The following is a 15,102-nucleotide window of genomic DNA, read 5'->3' on the forward strand; positions in this document are numbered from 1 at the left end:
AGGTACAGGAGAAATACCACGATTCTATGAACCAGAGATTCTGAGTACGGGGACTTGGTTACGTTATTGATCCTGAATTGAGATCCCTAACGCCCTTTTGGTACCTAAAAACGATACGATGTCTAACGTAGGGGTGTCAAAAAGACCCGAGCCGGCCCGGCCCGACCCGACCCGGCTCGGCTCGGCCCTAAAATTTAGGGTATTTTGGGGTTGGGTCTCAATTTTTTTAGGATAGGGCTTTTAGTATGGGTATTGTTAGAGTTAGGGTAGGGTCAGGGCCGGCCCATTGTTAGACCCATTATTCTCCCTCTTCTCTCTCCTTTCTCTCTACGTACAAAAAGAGTTAACCACCAAACCCCACTCTCTCTCTCTCTCTCTCTCTCTCTCTCTCTCTCTCTCTCTCTCTCTCTCTCTAAGGAGTCGTGCTTGCTGCAATGGAGTCGTGCGCACCGCCAGCAGATCTCGCCGCTCCTCAGTCTCTCGTCATCGTCTGCGGCGGCTTCGGCTTCTTCTCCTTCTTTCCGGCGGCCACGGTTCCGGCGAAGATCGGAGGGAAGGGGGGATTTCTCGAGCTCGCTTCGCTCATGAATGAGGTTCGCCCCCTTTCGTTCCTCCCTCTCGTCTCGTCTCGTCTCGTCGGCATTGCTTCTCCGATCGTCGTTTTTTCTCCACCTCGATTTACATGTGGGGAGGAAGGATCGGATTGCGGGTGCTGTTGGTGACTGAGTTTTTCTGCCGATCCTGTGGCTGAACGGTTGTGTGTTTGCGATTGTTTTCTCCGGTGCCAGGGGCCGGAGGAGGGGGAGCCGGCGGCGGGGAACCCTGCCAGCCACCGCCCAGTTCATGCCCTCTCGGAAGTTGGGAGCCGCTGGAAACGGCGGTGCGAGGCGGAGTAGGAGGAGCCGCCCCTATCTATGGACCCTTCAAGCGAGAGAAAGGGGTACCGGCGTCGGATAGAGACTGAGCAGGAGGACAATTTATACAACTCTGGTGAGATTTTGGCGTTGAGGCACCGGCACCGGCACTGACCCGACCCGACCCTACCCGACCCATCTCTTGGGGTAAATGCTAAATAGGGTCTTGGGTAGGGGCGGGGCAGGTCAAGTGCGACCTCTACGTTTTGGGTTGGGTCGGGTATCAGGAAAGCCCGACCCAATCCGACCCATTGACACCCCTAGTCTAACGTGTCATGCAAATTTCCGAGACTTACCCATTAATTCTATCCATTCTAATCGTAGGAAGAAACAATTAAGTATTAAATGTACAATCAATGTCAATCAGATCAATCAATCCTAAATGGTCTCTAAAAATGAAAATCAATCAAAACATCAAAACCCTAATGAAGCTTTAGAAGCTTATTCATTTCATGATTTACATTTTTTATGGTTTTAGGATTTTTTAGAGGTTAAAACCCCTGAATTTGAAATTCTCAAAAAATGCCACTTGGGCACTTCCAAAAATTCAAATCTCACTTTTTATAGTTGGCAACGGTGTTTTTGGACTATTCTGTGAATTTTTAAAATTTTTGAATTTTTTTTTCGGAAATTTTATTAACTGAGAATCGATTGATTTTTATGATTTCTTGAAAATTTTTATGAATTTTCAATTTTTCAATTTTTAAAATTTTTCACATTTTTTATTTGTATTTTCTGAATTTTCTGAAAATTTTTGAATTTTTACGAATTTTCTAATTTTTTTTTATTTTTCTGTGAATTTCCTATTTTTTTTGGAATTTTCGAATTTCCAAAATTTTTAGATATTTTTCTGATTTTTTTTAATTTTTCTGTGAAATTTTTATTTTTTCTTTTATTTTTATTTTTTAAATTTTTTTAGCATTTTTTTTATTATTTATTTATTTTTTCAAAATTTCCCGCTGGGAAAAATGAACCGGACCGGCCCGGTTCAACCCGGTTCTACTTGACCGAACCGGGTGTCGCCGGCGCCGGTCGCCGGTTATCTCCTCTGGCGGGCACGACGCCAAAACGGCGTCGTTTAACGATTTCTTCATTGGGGCATTTTCACAAACACCTAATGGGCAAGGTTCGGTGTTATACGTTCTCCAGACCGCCGATTTGTGATCGTCTCCGGCGATCATCCGGTGAATGTTTTGCCATTCCGATTGCACCATTGTTATGTCTATGTGTTCTATTCTCAATCTAGCCTACTCGGAACACCGGCGGACATTCGCCGGCCGACGAAAAACCGATTAGAAAAATCGAACCTAACACTGATCTAAACTAGCATTCCTGGCTTTCAGATCATCACACAGAACGCTTTAGCCATTTCTAGCATTCATTCATCATTCAAAACATTCACAAGGAATCAGAGACACTAACTTGATCAACCATAGACCATTGGTAATGCTCCGGCGGGTGGAAAATGCTCTGGCGAGATTCAACCAAGGATGACCGATTTGGTTTTGTTGATTTAATGACACAAAATGCAAGCAAACAACATAAATATGCTTAGAAACGTGTTATAAAACTCTAGAAAATCAAAATCTCCAAGAAAATTGCATGAACATGCATTTTAAGGTGAAAATGGTTTTCTGGAATTCTGAAAAAAAATGATCATGAGCGATCTTTACCTTCTTCGTTCGATAATCAGGAGAAATTGTCGAACTGATCCGCGCCTATTGGGTTGTTCCTTGACACTTGAATTCAACCTGGTGGTCTTGGTCTCGCCGGAAGAACTCTAGATTGACCGGAAAAGCCTCGGTTTCAGACCTTCAGGACCAGCCAAATCGACTGGAACAATGGAAGGGAAGTTTCACCCAAACCCCAATTCGCTGGTGCTCCGCCGTCTAGGACAGCGCCGGACGCTCGGGTGAGAACCTCAGACCCTCTCTCTCTAATTTTTCCTCTTTGGTTTCGTCTCTTTCTCTCCCCTCTCTCTCTCTGTGGCATTTCCACGAACACCTCCCCTCCTACCATGTTCAGTTTTTTTCCTTTTTTGTTGATAAAAAATCCCGCCCAAATTCGGTTAGAACCGATTTCCGATCGGTTAAATCAGTTCACTGGTGCCAGCTGGAGATTTTCCGGCTGGCCCAGTCGATTGTCACGTGCCAAATTGACCGGAAAGGATCGGCAAAGTCTTGGGCACGAACTGGGTTTTATCGCGTTCTAGTGAGTCGGGTGAAGAAGACGGGTCGTCGGGTCAGGTCGGGTTGACCCGGTCGACCCGGCGGGCCCGATTTTGATTAAAAACTCAAATTGAACTCAATTTCGACTGATTTTTTCAAATTTAATCCAAAAATTGAACTCCCTATCATATTTTGAACCCAAATATATAATTTTCCCCAATTTTGTCATAATTGTGTCCAAGATTTTCACATTTTTGTATTCGTGTTAATAGATTTTTATTCAATTTGATGTCCTAATGACCTGATTAGGCAAAATTGATGCTAAAATTGAATTACCCACATCTGATTAACCCTAGAAATGATGACCTCATGGTTCGACAATTTCATATTGGGCACGATTTCCAATTTGGGTTCAAAATTCTTAATTTTCAATTAAATTTTGGGGATTTTTTATTTTTATGTCAAATTGTGCAATTGGACCGATCATTATGTAGTTCAAGGTCCCAGAATCATTTCTTGTGAAGACACTATGACTTAAAAATGACTAGAAAAAATTTAATTGCATTTTTGGTTCAATTCGGGTTTAATTTTGCCCCATTTTGGGAAAAACATATACCCGATTGAGATTTTTCAAAATTGATGATTTATTCATGAAATTGGATTTAAAATAAGACTAATGACTATTTTTATGGAATTTTCTGATTCCATTTACTATTTTTCTTGATTTTCTCACTTATTTTGATTAAAAGAAATTAAGGAAAAATGCAGAAAAATGCTAAATTATTTTTTGGTTTAGAAATAGGTTTCTAGGCTTGGCCAAGACTCCTAGTCCTAATTTTGAGATTTTTGAAAATGTGAAAAAAATAAGCTAAAAATCAGGTGTCAACATGAGCCACCTACACCTCTTCTTTTTGGGTGTCGTTTGTTGAGTTTTTCTTCATTAAGCATTCCTGAGAATCTCTCTCCTTTTGCTTTTTATCTTCAGAAATTCTTGGCAATTGACCCAAACGAAATTGAATTTTTTATTGATGATGTAAATGAATTCAATTATCTATTTGATTCAACAGCTCGTTCTGATTGCATTGATTTTTGGTTGTGTATTCTTACTCCCATGTACCTTCCTTTAAGACTGTCTCAAAAGGGAAAGTTCTATCATGGCTTTGAAATCTATTCTCACCAATGCTGTGCTAGGCAGTTTGGTTTGGTTCAAGCTGTTCCTATGCCAATTCCATATTCCCTTAAGTTTCCCAACATGACCAAACAAAGATATTCTTATAAAACTCAGGCTCCTTTTACATGCTGTTATGAAATTACCCTACTTATGCGTGCTAAATTTGCCCCTAACTTTGATGATTTTGAGCCCAAGCTGGATGTACATCCGCGTGGACTTCTTGGTGGCTTTCTTTATCTCTTGGAAGCCCTTTTGAAGAGGCTACTCAAGCCATGTTGAACTGAATACTGGGAGGTGCATTTAAGCCAAGGAACAAAGGCAAGAGGGGTAAAAAAGCCATTCCAGTGGAACCAGACAACCCAACAGGCATCCCAAAATCTAGTTTGGAATCGTAGCGAATTACCAAGGGCACGCAAGCCAAGGCTCCCAAAGCTAAGACAGTGGTTCCTTCAAAAGACATTCCTGTTCGGACCCGATTGTATCATACCAAAACAATGGATCAACTCGGGGTTAGAGACAATACTATTCCCCTCAAGAGAAAAGCCGATCATGTCTAAGGTATCTATTTATTGTAATTTTTCCTTTTTGTATGCCGTTCTCAAATTATCTCCTAAATCCTTGTATTTTTCCCTCAAAGACCCTTGACCACTCGATCAATCTGTCGAGGAAGCAAATGAGGAACCAATCGTTGTATTGATTAAAAGGAAACGTTCAGACACTTCAACTCTATCAGTTTCTTCATCTATGGCCACTAGCAATCCTTTGGAGACCTTGAACTCTCAAACTAACCTTTCTCATTATGAAGACAATTCGGAAGGTACTTATCTCTGTTTCGTTAGTCTCTGTCTGTTTCTTCTTACTATTCAATGTAATATGATTAACTCTCATAAGCACTTTTATTGCCGAGAATGTATCAGACCATCCTGTTAATCCTTGCCTTGAGGTTGGCATTGTTGATCCACCCACATTACTCCTTACCGCACAAGAACAAGGTATTTATGTCATAACTTTATATTGCAACTCGCTATATGTCTCTTATTAACTGGTTCTGTTATACTTTCAAAGCTTTTGAATGATCCAGTACCGGCAGCTTTAGTAACTTCGAACCTCGAGGCAATTGCTGGCATTTCACATGTCGAAAGCGACATACTGTCCAATCCCTCCACTTATTCATATGGAGTTAAATCTCCTACTCCAACATTGCTTTTGGTCACTACTCTTGTCTCTATCCCAAGCATTCCTGATTCTTCGACACATCCATTATCAAGTCATCAATCCGTTCATGTCGAAGAGAGAAATTCTCCATAATCTCTTCTGAAGACCAAACGCATGCTGGAAGCTCATGTGTTGAGCTTCACTCCAAGTTCTTACAGCATAGCTTTTCGACAACAAATAACCATTGAAAAGGTTAAAGGTATGCTGTTGAGATTGCTCGACCTTTCTAGTGGTGGTTTTATAATAGTCTTGCATAATCACGCAGCCTTTGATCAATTGAAGTCTACTTGACGAGCTATGTGGTGCTGAATCTAGTGCTGTATTACCACATGAGCTCAAAACAAAGCTTCACGATTCTTAGAGACTTTCGTCGACAGGGTAAAGTCTTATTGACATAATTATAACTTAATTATATCCTTGGCTCTTTTTTATCAGCCTAGTTCTGAGAGTAACCAATCCATAGACTAGCTCAGCCATAATGTAAAGGGAAAACAGACTAACCTCCATGCCTGGGTCAAAGAAATATTTCAGCTCGATGATTAGGAGGCTCTTCTCGAGAGGCAAAAAGCGGAGATTGAAAGGCAGCTAGTTCTCCTTCGACACGCACGGGAATCCAAGCATGCACGATGACTTCAACTGGAGGCGGATTTTGACAAAGACATTGCTACTCTCAGGGAACTCAAATAGTCTGAGCACGGGCGTCGGTTGGCAACAGAAGCCAGGAATCGCAGTACCAAGAACAATTATATAACTGAGAATGGCAAATTTGATCGTAGTATACTATCTCTTCAGAGTGATGTAAAACACTTGCTATTTCCCAAGAGAAATTCTAATTAATGAAATTCCCTTTTATTTTCCTTGGTCCAAATTCCATATTTCTCTTTCTTTATGTATTTCTCTTGGCGGGAATCTATTTGTTTAAATTTCCCCACGTTCTCTCATCGTGGGTGCAGTTGATTACCATGCTGAGTCTATTTATATCCACTGTTCTTGTTATCACTTCATCTGCTTCAAACATGGCGTCCAACCTTCCTTTCTCTCATGCCCAACCTTTTGTGTTCTTGAATCGTCTCAATGATCCTCAACCTTACGAGACAAGGGGTTGCATTTCTTTGTCCTTCATGGATTATGGTAACAATAATAATCATACTATTATGGGGCCTTATCTCAAATTCACATCAGCTCCTCCTATGTTTACCGAATGCTTTCCTCGTCACTATCAGGAAATTCTCCCAATTAATAAAAGCCACATTCATGTTCACACTTGGCTAACTTCTAATCACAGGTTTAATTCCTATCCCAGTTTCGACAGGAGATTCTTCCAATGGTATCAACACTTACAGAGTATGATAAAATCTCAGTGGCAATCGGCTAGAGTAGATAAGGCCTTGATGTTCGGTTGCATGTCCATCGATCCAATAGAGTATGGTCTTAGTGGTAGTCTTAACAACTTCTGGTCACCTTCTTCACATTATTTTTTTCTTTTGGCCTAGCAACCATAACTCTCTTGGATGTTTGGACTTTAACAGGTTTTTCTCCGTTCGTTGAATTCCGTGGTCAAGAAGTTCTTGAGTACTTGCCTTCCAAAATACAACTTCTCTTGACCTTTCCTACGATGAATTCATGGACAAATTTGCTAAATCCAAGGGAAAAATTTATCCTGACGAGCATGTAGCATTTCTTCTATGTTGGCTTTCACGATACATATTTTGCACACCAACCTTGTCAGTTTCTTTGGAATTCATTGACGTTGCTTATATGCTCTCTCATGGTCTCGATGTGGGTTTAGGTCGGATAGTTCTCATTGTACTTTACCGATCTCTCATAGATGCTCAGACTTCTCTTTCTATTGCACATCCTGATCCTTTCGTTGGTCCTTTATGGATGGTGCATGGATGGCTACGGATATACTTTCTTGATTTTTTCTTCGATGTAGGAATACCTCCTATTCATTGGTTTGAAGCCAACCATCCTCCCATTGAAAAAGAATTCGGCATTTGGAAATTCTGTTGTCCTCTTTATCATCCTTCGAGAGGGACTTCTCTCTTTAAAAGTTTCCTTCGGGCCTTGCTTTTATTGAGGAGCTTTGTTTTCTACAGAGTCTGTGTTGACGTTTTTGAGCCTAATCCTTCTTATGACCAGCCTGATGCTTGTATTTTCTAGAAAAGCATCCTCACTCCCTCCGATTTGATTGTGGATTTTTCCACTAAAGGCAGGTTTTTCTAGGTTTCGAAGAATATAATCCACATTATTGCTCTCGCCAATTTGGTCTTATCCAGGGTATTCCAGCCCCTATTGTTTACTCCATGAAGTACCTCTTTTCTCATGCCACAAGCCATCATTTCATCGACAAGGGGAGCATTTCTTGTTGTAATGAAATCACAAGTGCCACCCTTGGGAAATTTGACTATATCCATTTTACCGGAGAATTGCAGAGCACTGATGGCTTTACTGAATAGTGGGTTGAATATTGAGCATTTCTTTTTTCATTGCATGTCGATGTGGTGATGTCCAAAGTTACTCGGCTTCTCCCTGGACCGAATCATCCATTTAAAAGGCCTTGCGATATGATGTTCAGCTATGATGACCTTTATTCGGAATAACCTTATGATGGAGGTGCCAGCTTTAACAATCAATATATATAGAATCTGCTTACTCATTTTTTATATTAACCTCCATCCTCTTTTGTCTTTGTCTTTGTCTTGCAGATATGAGCATTATGTCACGTAAAAGAAAGGTTGAGAATTACATTAGTAACCGTATTGATGCTGATTCTGAAACTCATATCTCAGTCTCTAATACTAGCCCGTCTCCATCAAGGTGTAATTTCGGTAAACCATCCCTTTCGCGGGGAAATGACAAATTTTAGCCCAAATGGCTTAGGCTTTTCCATTTACTATCGCCTGGTTTTGCTCATATTTGCAATGATACTATGGTGGGGCAGAAATCAAATCTCTTCTGACTGACTTATCCAGTTTACATTTTCCCTTTAGAATGTCTAGCCATGGAATATGCTGTTGAGGAGTTAGCTCATTTTTTTTATTCAGCTTTGACATCCTACAAGTTTTGACAGGGTCGCATCGATGCTTTCGATAAACTGGAAAAATCATACCTCGACAGGCATGAGGATCTAGACCGGGCACGTGCTGTCTTTGCTCGTGACTAAGCAGTCGATGACATTCTATTATAGCGCTTGGCTGATCAGCTCAAACAGGTGAATCAATTAGAAATTACATGCCATGCTACGGAAGATGAGCTTCAAAAGGCCACCTTCGAAAAAGATCAATTCTTTGAGGCTAATTGTGACCTGGAGATGCGCTTATGCAATTTTTGATTAGGAATCAAGCAACATTTTATGTAACTATGGTTTTAGCTGTCTGTACATACTATAGTGTTGCTATGTGTTAGGGTCCTTGCTTTATCTAAGTCCATGTGTATTCCTGATTATTGTATATATGCAACCTTCCTTTTTACTAAATGTACCCGATCAAAGAACTACACTTCTAACCCTCTAATTCCTTTTCCGGTGTTCTTTATTTAATCAGCATAATACCATCATCACCTGTCCGGGGCTAACCCTTTACGTCAAAAGTAGTAGAATTTATAGCCGGTCATAATGATCCATATCTTCATAGGATAATATGTATAATTGCAACCCTTCACATTCTCGTACTCGGTAGATGTTGATCATAAATGTCTTTCAATTCCGATAGTCTGTATCTACTCCTTTCTTGCGTAAACTGTCGGCACGATCTCCTAAACATCCATCATATCGTTCCATTTCCCCAATATTAACATCACCCTGCAACATGTCTTTATCATCCAATCGGTTCAAAGAACCTGTTAGTTGCATCTATTACTCACGTCGCTTGAGTTCCGCACGACCCTTTTTGTGCCCTTCGATCTCGGTTCTCTATTTAAGCTACCCTTGGGGTCTTATTATTGCCATACTTCAATCCTTTTTCCTTTCCTCAATAATTCTCTTCGATCTTTGTAATAGCTTTGCCATGGCCAAACCTTCCTCTTCCTCATCTTCTAACACTTCATCTTTCACTAAAGACTTTGTTGCTCTATGGAGCGACTTTCTATGCCGATTGAGTTTTTCTTATACCTATTTGTCTATCCAACCAAGTGTCGTGGATGAGGTCTTTGCTTATCTAAAAGAGGCGAACCTAAACACCTTCCTGCTGACCATCCTTTTAGAACCGACTTTAATGAGTTTTGTACGACTTTTAACTATGGGCTTTGAGCCTTTTCTCAAAACAGGTCGCTGATCGAGCAACATGCAGTCATCGAGAGCGAGTATTTCAACAAGAAGGAACTAACCGATCATACCGAGAAGGTAGACTTTGATCGACACAGGGTTTCGGAAACCGCTTGTGCAGGATTGACTAGGTTGTCTCGCTCGAAGGACGCCAAGGTTGAGTTGCTGAACAGCGTAACCTGTCGTCTTCAAGGAAACCTGTCATATGAGAAAAGAGCAGAGGACGAGACAGAGAATAAATGACTAATCAAGCTGTTAGCCCGGATAGATGAAGATATCGATTCCTGTAGATCATTGGTAAACTATCTGGATGAGCAGGCTAACGCCTGCTTTAAAATTCTCACCACCCTGGAAGAAGAGAGCAACCATGCCTATTCAGCCATGAACACCAGTTCTCCCACCTATTACCGCGTTGTGGAGGAAAATCGTTGTCTAGAGGGTCGTCTGTCCAACTTTGTAGCCAAGTTCAGGAGTCATATCGGTCTAAACTGATTATGTAATGACTATTCCTTAACAATCTCTGTAAATCCAATCATTTTGTTAGGTCAGCTTGATCTTCCTAAACAACCAATGCAATTGTTGACTCTTTGTTTAAATGTTCCATCAGTCAATGTATTTTTCTTTCATATATGATGTGGATGACTTTGATTTTCTTCGTTTCCTTTCATTTCCCACATCGTTGGGTAATACTTCTTTAAGTATTTTCCGTTGATCGACATGTGCATTTCTCCAATCCCATCGATGTCCATTAAATGATATGCATTTCCACTTAGAACTTCTGTGACTAAATATGGACCTTCCCAATTTGGTGACCATTTACCAAACTTCTTATTATCTGAACCCACTGGTAAAATAGTTTTCCAAACTATGTCACAGCGTCGAAGCGTTTTTCTTTCACGTGTTTGTTATATGCCCTAGCAACCCTATTTTTATGGGCAATTAACTTCTCCAAAGCCGTAATCTTATTTTCTCCTAATTCATCGATATTTCCATACATCAATTCATCATATTCTTCCTTGGACATGCCCCCTCGCAATTTTACCCTTAACGATTGTACTATGATTTCTATGGGCAATACCGCTTCCTGACCATAAGTTAGCATGTATGGGCTGACCCTCGTACTTGACCTCTTCGATGTTTTATAAGCCCATAACACTGTCAACAAGAGTGAATCCAATTCTCTAGGTTTTTCTTCTAGATGCCTCTTAATAAGGAACCTTATTGGATGCTTCAGCTTGTCCATTCGCTTGAGCGTAGTACGGAGTACAATGGAGCATTTTGATTCCTCTGGATTTAGTAAACCCCAAAACTTTGTAGCCAGTAAATATAGTACATTGATCTATTGTTATTATTTTTGGTATTTTGTATCGATGAATAATTTTTTCTTCCATAAACTCTTTCACCACTTTCTGAGTTGTGTTTTTATACGAGGCTGCTTCTACCCACTTGGTAAAATAATCGGTGGCAACTAGTATAAAACTAAGTTTTTTAGATGATGGAGGATAGATTTTTTTCAATTATATCCATTGTCCTTCCTCAAAATGGCCATGGCTTAATAATGGGCTGCATAATCGATGTGGGTACATGTTGTAACAGACCATGTTTCTGACACGGTTCGCATCCTTTAGCATAATCGATATAGCTCTGAGTCATTGTTGACAAAAAATAACCGTAGCGTCTTAACAACCATTTCATCTTTATGCTTGCTTGATGGGCACCACATATCCCTTCATGCACTTCCGCCATTGCTATCATTGATTCCTTTTTGCTTAAACATCTAAGTAAAACACTGTCAACTGTTTTTCAATACAGTTCACCATCAAACAATAAGTATTTCAATTCTTATCTCTTAATTACTTTATTACTAGAGACAAGGTTTTTCAAATAATCAATTAGAGGTATCCTCCGGTCTTTTTCGTCGACATCAATATGCTTCTCATTATAGTGTGCAATCATGATTCGATTTTCTATTGATGGCAAAATTGTGTAATGATAAATTTAGCCAATTCTTTTGATATTTTATATGCAGATGCCATTTGAGCTAACTCATTGGCTTTCGGATTTTCATTTCTTTTTATATGTTACAATTCATAGTCAAAGAACTTGTTCAACAAAACTTTTGCCATATCGAAGTATTGAATAATGTTCTCATTGAGGCATTGGTAAACCCCTAATAATTGGTTGATCACTAACTGAGAATCCCCTTTTTTTTTTTTTGCAAACCGAACCTTCATATCAATCAAAATGTTAAGGTCGATAATCAACACTTCATACTCCGCCTGATTATTGGAACAATCAAAATCGAGTCTGCACATAAGTTTAGTTCGATGTCCCTGAGGGGATACAATCAAGATGCCAATACCAGAAGTCGTTGCCATACTTGAACCATCAAAATACAATGTCCACGGTACCAACTGTATCAAGCTTTCGACGTTCTCCTCTTCCATATGTACACATGGATATTTCGCAATAAAATCGGCAACCGCCTGACCCTTAACTGCCTTAAGCGGTATATATATCAGATGCATTTCAGACAAAGCAAAAGCCCACTTCGTAATTCTTCCTCTGATAATTGGTCGAGTCAACATATACTTAATAACATTTGTTCTACAAATTACCTAAACTATGGTCGGCAACATATAGTGGTGTAACTTCGTACAAGCGAAATACAATGACAAGCACAATTTCTCCACTGTAGTTTATTTTTTTCTGTATTATTCAACATCCGGCTTAGATAATATATTGCCTGTTCTTTTCCGTCATCATTATCTTGTGGCAACATACTCCCAATAGAACTATTAGTTGCCGACAAATAAAGTTTCAATGGCCTTTCCAGCTTGGGTGGTATCAAAACTGGTGGGTTAATCAAATATTTCTTAATCTATTCAAAAGCAAGCTGATGTTCTTTCTCCCAAATAAATTGATCTTGGTTTTTCAACTTTAGCAATGGAGAGAACACATATATCTTGCTTGACAGATTAGCAATGAATTGATGCAAAAAATTTATTTTACCTATAATCATCTGCAATTGTTTCTTATTTAATGGTAGTGGTAATTCTAGGATAGCTTTGCTTTGTTTTTATCTATTTCTATTCCTCTTTGATTCACTAAGAACCCTAAAAAATTACATGCCCTTATCTCGAAAGCACATTTAAGAGGATTCATTTTCAATTTAAACTTTTGCATCCTTATAAAAGTACGTTTGAGATAAGTTAGATGACTTACCCGGTCCGATTTATCGATGATGTCATAGATATATATCTCCATGAAATCCCTGATCATGTCATGGAAAATAAAATTGATAGCCCTATGATAGGTTGCCCCGGCATTTTTTAATCCAAATGGCATTACTAACCATTTGAACATCCCAATAGCTCCCGGGCATCGAAATGCTATCCTGTGGACGTCTTCCCCCGATATAAATATCTGATTGTAACTCGAATGACCATCCATTAGTGACATAATCTCGTTGCCAGACGTCGAATCGATCAGCATATCCGCCATTGGCATTTGGTATTCATCTTTTGGAGTTGCAACATTTAAGTCACGAAAATTTATGCACACCATTAACTTTTCATTCTTCTTTTTAACCGGTACCACATTGGATAACCATTCGACATACCATGCAGTTCTGATAAAACCTGCCGCCAACAAATGCTCGACTTCTTCCTTGATTTTGTGAACAATCTTTGGTGCAAACCTTTGTGGCGGCTGCTTGTGTGGCCGAAACCCTTTCTTTATTAGTAACCTATGTTCGACCACATCTCAATCTAAGCCTGGCATTTCATGATAATCCCACGCAAAATAATCCTTATATTTCCTAAACAACTCAATTAGCTGGGCTTTTATAACGTCATCCAATAATGCACTAATGAATATTGGTCGACGGTTTTGAGAATCTCTAACGTCATTTTCTGTTAATAGGTCTTAAACTTCCATTACTTTATTATCTTCTTTAAGGGGTGACTCTTCAAACTCCATAATGCAATCAATAGTATCTATAGACTGTTCACCCAATTCGACCATATAGGCCGTGTACCTCCTATTGAGGTCGTCCAATAATGTACGGTTCTCTATAGACAACCTTATCTAAACATCTCACCAGGTCATTTGTGGGAATCCATTTGACATTTCCATTATCAAACCGGTAGAATGCTACATTCCTTGAATTAATTTTCGGTGGCTCGATAACACATGAATTTTTCCTAGGCATCTTCTTTGAGTCTCGATTGGTCATTAAAGCATGTGCCCAAGATACATGAGCTTTGCTATTAGCCTTAACATACTCAACCTTACTCCTATTCCAAAAGGCCAACATTTGGTGTAGGATCGAGGGCACACATTGATTTCCATGAATCAAGTCTCTTCCCAACAAGAAGTTGTATGATCTATCTACTTCGACAACACATAAAGCTGTCCTAGAGGTTTTCGAACCCATAGTCAAATCATCTACAAATATACCTTTAACCTCTGTTACCTCTACTGTGAAATCGGACAACTGAATATTCGATGGGATAATTTCTTCATCTTTCTTTCCTATCTTTTTAAAGAACTTATATGGGACTAGATTAAGAGTAGATCCCCCGTCGACAAGAACTTTAGAGACCGGGCGTCCATCAATCCTAGCATTTATGTTCAGTGCCTTAAGGTGCTTGGACCATTCGTAAGATGGCTTTTCGAACTACATTAGTTCATCTTCATCGTCGAATTGGAATTCTACCTTCTCTTCTTCATCGACAACCGAATCTCCATTACCTGTCAAATCCACCAAAGTCACTCTATATTGCAAAGGAAGTCTAGCTTGGACCATACACGAGCTTGTAGGAGTAACTGATCTTGATAACCCAGCCGGTGAGAGTTTCGTTTTCTCGTTAACCTCAGGACTCCTTCGATTATCATTCCCTTTATTTTGATTAGAGCTCCTTGGATCTCAATACTAGATTTTTAGCTCGGAATTTTCTAGGTTTATAAGGAATTGGTAAAACCTGAGTAATATGAATCTAGTTGACCTGCCTTTGTAACTTATGCATCTTCTTTTTTCTATTCAATCTTCTTTTCTGAGTCCTCGTTATATTGCACCATGGGCCTTAGATTTCTCCAGACTCGAACCATTCATCTTCTGATGGATCATTTGGTACTTTCAAAGTCCTCCGACATTAAGGTGTTATAGTTAATTTGGCATCTCTTTCCTGTGGATCATCGAATTCTTCCCCTCATCTAGATGCTATTACATTTTCTAAATGTCTAGGAGGTGCCATAATCAACATAGTAAATAAATTTACCACTGGGTTTGCCCAACGTTCTGATTCTCGAGTCACCCTCTTCGTACCGCTATTTGAAAGATTTCCACTTTGTTGGCCACTGTCTCGA

At 39.6% G+C, this 15,102-nt stretch overlaps 1 pseudogene; it reads left to right on the top strand.

The window, feature by feature from the left end:
* Positions 1-434: 434 nt before the first annotated feature.
* The window catches only part of LOC130138151 (uncharacterized), a 29,524-nt pseudogene continuing 14,856 nt past the window's right edge, over positions 435-15,102 (top strand).

This window comes from Syzygium oleosum, unplaced genomic scaffold (genome assembly GCF_021117445.2).
Source record: "Syzygium oleosum isolate NSW1041296 unplaced genomic scaffold, Sole_v2.1 Sole_v2.05, whole genome shotgun sequence".
NCBI lineage: Eukaryota > Viridiplantae > Streptophyta > Magnoliopsida > Myrtales > Myrtaceae > Syzygium > Syzygium oleosum.